The sequence below is a fragment of the Cupressus sempervirens genome, chromosome 6 (assembly GCF_028749045.1).
Source record: "Cupressus sempervirens isolate cs-2001-9-10 chromosome 6, ASM2874904v1, whole genome shotgun sequence".
Classification (NCBI taxonomy): domain Eukaryota; kingdom Viridiplantae; phylum Streptophyta; class Pinopsida; order Cupressales; family Cupressaceae; genus Cupressus; species Cupressus sempervirens.
The window spans coordinates 292,651,349-292,656,663 of record NC_143123.1 but is presented as its reverse complement, the minus strand read 5'-3'; the positions used below and the strand labels follow the sequence as shown (position 1 = coordinate 292,656,663).

Below are 5,315 nucleotides of genomic sequence, written 5' to 3'. Positions count from 1 at the left end.
TTATATAAATTTGGTTAATATATAAATGTGATTTTTTTGAACTATTGATATCCGTATTAAGTGTGTAGGAAATTTAACCATGGAATTAATTAGAGAAGCAATAACTGACCCTATGTGCAAACTGTAAGACCAAGGTTGAATCCAATAAAGTGATTTGAACCTCGTTGTCAAGTGTTTAATTTGTATTGTATCTGAATGTGTGTATCATTTTGTATTTTGTGACGTGTTGAATGTTATGTAAAAGTAAATCTTATGGTGTCACTTGACACTTGTTATATGCATGTGTACTGACATGCCAATTAGGGTTGGCAATGTAACCCATTAATTGAAGACTAATTTAGTTAGTAACATAAATTAATTCCCCTTGATTAGGGTTTAGTGGAAAGGTTACATCCTTAGGATTTTGGAGATCAAATATTTCAAGCCACTTGTATAGGTCATGGATTGATCCTAGAAGCCAAATTTAATGTAATCCAATTGCCCAAGTGGTAGGGGTATGGGTTAGGAACCTTTTCCACCCTTTAGAACTTCCTAGAAACATTTATGACCCCTAAAATATTCCAATTTCCCTTTATTGCCCAAATGGATCATCTCCATGAGGTTATCCAAGTTTACACTCTTGCTTAGAGGTTGCCTTTATGGTAGGGGCAAGTGGGGAGACCAAAGGAGGCTTAGAGTCAAGTTGGAGTTATTGTTATTTTTGTGTGGGTGAGTTTAGAAGCTATTGAAGAGTTGGAGTGTGTTCACCCACTACCTATTTTTAGAGAAGTTAAGCTTTGGAATTGGAAGGAAGAAATGATTAAGCTCATCTCAAAACTTATTCTTGGCATAACTTTTGTAAAGGTAGGTTTCTCCATTGCCATGGATATGTTCATTTTGTTCATTGCTTAAGTGTGTGTAAATCTCATGCATGTTTGGAGTTGTGTTTTGTGTTGTTATCATGTAAGGGATGGGTATTGTGGGTTATTTATTTATTTATTTTTTTAAATGGACATAGCCACTATATATATTATTAAAATAAAAATAGGTTCAAGGGTTCATTTGGGAAAGAACCTGAAAGAAAACCCGAACTCGTCACCCAATACAAAAATACCTAGAGATTCCATACAAAATGTCAAGGTGGTCATGGTCTCAAAAGACTACACAACAATGTATTAAAATCTCCACAACAGATAAGATCTTTCTCAAAAAATTGCATACCATACTAGTCACCTCGTCATTTTAAGAATTTTCTTCACCTTTCCAACTGAATTTTTTTAATTTTCCAATAAGTTGAGGAATCATTTGATGCTGCTATTTCTGTAGTGATGAAGAAATGTTGCATTTTCTGAAACATTTGTTGACTTGATGAAGCAATTGATGGATGTGGAGCAAGAGGAGGATGAGGCCCTCCTGGTTGCACACCTTGAGGTGTTGAACCCAACACCATCTAATGTGGTGGTTTAGTCTGAGGATATCATTACTTGGTTGTGTTATTCTCTTGAACTTGATAGACTTCTGGTGATGACTAGATGCCGTATAAGTTTTCACATTCTGACCCTTAAGAATGGAGAAGAAATGATCAATTTTCTATATTCCATTCTGAATCCATTAGACAACGAGGACTGTATGCTTGTGACCATGTAGATTTATTAGATCCCACCATTGATTGCCCTAATTAAATGGTACTTTCTAGTCTTGACTATTTAGAAACTTATATCTCCATCACTAACTTTCACAAGCATCATCATCATGATAAATATTTATTAAATGTAAATGCCTTCCCTAATACTTTCTCTGATTGCACAATAGAGAAAAGGCAATGTTTTCTTGATGCCAGGTTCAATGCTCCCATCAAAAGATTGTTACTGTTGTGCATGGTTGTTTGATATAAATTAATTGTCAACGTCAATGCCAAAAACATATGCAACCTCCACAATGTTGTCTATAAATCATAATAAGAATATTTTGTACAAGAACAATAATAAGTTACTAGTTTCTTAATGCCAAGTGGATGTTGCAATGAGAATTCTGTATAGCCATCCAAAATATAGAGCTTCCCCTTCTTCCTTAAGCTTGTAGCTACTGCAGTATGATTGTAGCTATGAATTGACTATGTCATTCACAGAGGCACTAAGTGGATACCCACTAAAACCTGCCATCATTAGTCTGGCACTCCATTTTCCAGCTAACTCATACCTCTCAATTCTGTCTGCTCCTTCACAAGCAACTATGTTGACAATATCTCAGGGGAGGCAATGCATTTCAACATTCATCCGGTCTCTGCTATTCCTTGGAAGTGAAGTATCCAAAGATTCAAAGACTGCTGAATAATAGTTTAAAGCTTCCACAAACCAAGGCAAGAAAGGTGTAATATTAGTATTTACCTCTTGTTCCACTATAGTGACCACTTTAGGATTGAGAGACTTTACCATCCTTAAAAGTCGATCATGGGGATTCCTTGTCGATACACTCTCATCAAGCATGTGATGCAACTGGAATGCAAAGTTGACTGCCAGAGCCTCTTCTGGTCTAATGTCAAGCCTTTGAAGTTCAAACTCTCCAATTTTCTCTAGAATGGAAACAAATTAAAAAGGAACTCGATATGATAATGCAAGTTGTTCAAGCCGCTTACCAATATTATTCAATCCCCCAATAGGGCGTTTAATAGTCTCAGGATCATCTACCCCTGTTATGCGTACATGCGGAGGTCCACCAGGCCCTTTTGCGAAAATCTCTAAGAGATTCATGTATTGACTGCCCTGCCCAATATCAAAATCTATAATATGCACTTTCTGCTCCTCCCTAAAGGCTTCAAAAATAGCTCCATTGGCTGCCATGAACCCAAGTTTGAAACACAAAAAAACTTCAAATAATATCTGCATTGCAGAGAAGTTGTCAGTATCTGGTGGTTCTTTACATTTCAAAGCATGATATAACCCTTGTCCTGAAGATGCTATGCGTGCAACAAGACCCTCAACCATGTAGGCTGCAATTCTTTGTGTTGGGTCTCCTTGAATAGAAACTATTTCTCTTAGTCTTGCAATTATATTATTTGCAAAGTCTAGTTTACCATTAGATATTGCTGAAGCACAAATCATGCCAAAAGTATCATTTATACTAAAAAGAATCAGTCTACTGCAATATGATTGTCAACCCCATCTATGACAATAGCCTCATATTTTGGAGCATCTCCAACTGGTTCAAAATCAGTACCAGCACCTTCATCTACTGGCATACCAAATGATTGTGTCAAGAACTCTATGCCATAATCTACTTCCTATTAAAAATGATGACTGCCCCTGTTACTCTGGAGAGTGCCAAATGAAAAATCATGATAAACTTGATTCCTTGTAAATGATATCCAATAAATTTGAGTATAGCTCTGCCAGTGTAGTTGGATCCCAACAGTCTAGATCTTTACCATCACATCCTAAATTTGAGAGGTAGTCAGCCAATTGGTTACCTTCACGATAAGTATGATTGAGGATGCAATTTTCAAAAGCATCGATTAGGCGTCAAGCCTATTTTAGCTTGTAAGCCAGACTTCTACATTGAATTTGTCTCTTAATACATGCCTGAATAATAATAAGAGAGTCCCCTTCCACTTGGAGATGAGATATCTTCATAGATAATGCTGAAACAAGGCCAAGGAGCAAAGCTGAAACCTCAGCATTATTACTAGTGCCCCATGGAATATGTGAAGATTTTATATAAAGAGTTATACCCAAATGATTACGTGAACACACACCTATACCAGACATCCTTGGATTGCCACGAGATACACCATCAAAATTTAGCTTAATAACACCTTCTTTTGGAGGATGCCATATCACATTCAATCTGTCTTTCTTCAATGTATTTGTGAGGCTTAAAAGATTATGGATAGATATAAACTTCCAGTCTTTGAGAATTTGATTATCCCAATTGGAGAAAACAATTGGCAGCGACCTCTTCCTAATATTAGTTATAACCAATTCAAAAATTGATTTTTTAGTTATGTCAGTGACAACACTAATTGTAGACTGCTCCTGCCCGAATATACGCTTGTTCCTTTCCCACCATAAAGCCCAAACAACCAAGGATGGGGAACATTTCCAAATAGGTGCTAAAAGAGATTTTGCGTGTAACACCGGCTAGGCTTCAAATAAATCCCACGAGGAGTTTGGCAGCAGCATTGAAAAGTTAAGTTTTCCAAGAAGAAACAACCAACAATCTTGGGCAAATGCACACTGAAGAAAAACATGATCAAAATTTTCAAAAAACTGCCCACATAGAAGGCATTTAAATCGTTGGGCAATATTGAATCTTTCTAACCTGTCACTTGTTAATGACCTTTTTCGAAGTGCTAGCCAAGAGAAGCAACCTGTTTTAGGCAATGTACAATCATTCCAACAAAAAAAAATGCCCTTTTCTTAATCAAATTATTCTCTAAACTGCTAAGAGCCAAATATCCATTTTTGATTAACTAGCATCCCTTAATAGCAAGGGCCCAAAAAATTCTATCTTCTTGTTCAAGAAAGAACACATCCCTATCACTAACAACCTGATTGAATAAAACAACAATATGATATGGTTTAAGAAAATTAGAAGGATCTTTCCAACTGACCTTGTTAGAGAGAGGATCCACTTGAGACACATAATCCACAACTCTATCTCCCTAGTTGTGGGTTATTACTTGCTTTTCTTTTCTTGTTATTTTCCTTGTTTTGTTGGCAAAACTGTGAAGGGAGTATTAGCATTACTCACCCTTGGATAGGGTAGAAGTGGCCATATAAGGGGAAGGGGTTAGTTGGACTTCATGTCAGTGCTGAGTCTCTTCTCATGATGAGAAGAGGGATGAAATGAAGGTGTATGGCCCTTGCATGCCATCGCCTGTTGATTTTGTTTGGAGAGAAAAGGAATATGAAAAATTGGGAATCCATGTGAGGTTCTAGCCTTGGAAGAGACACATGTTCTGTATGTTTTTGGCACTGGCCTCTCTTGCATGAAAGATCTACATTCACCCTTGCCATAGGTTCAAGATGAATCTTGTTGTGCATAACTTGGATGAAAATTATATGTTGAGTTATGTCTAGTGTTTGGATTCTAAATGTCACCTGGTCGGTTATAGTTTCCTCCTAGCTCGGTGGGTGGCCTTTTGAGGCCTAGGATGAGAGGTGAGCTCTCCATGGTACCTTGTTTGTGTATTTGTAGATTTTAAGTTCGATCCAAATAGGGGAGCAAACTTGGAATATATTTCTTGGTGCGGATCTTGAGTCACCATGTTGTTGGAGACTTCTCCTTGTGTTCAATTCTTATTGCATCTTGCATCCTTGTATTGGAAAAGGAATTGT

At 37.0% G+C, this 5,315-nt stretch overlaps 1 pseudogene; it reads right to left on the bottom strand.

Annotated features, from left to right (window-relative positions):
• Window positions 1-1,979: 1,979 nt before the first annotated feature.
• LOC149552362 (scarecrow-like protein 21 pseudogene) lies at window positions 1,980-3,743 on the bottom strand (annotated as a pseudogene).
• Between the last annotated feature and the right edge of the window lie 1,572 nt (window positions 3,744-5,315).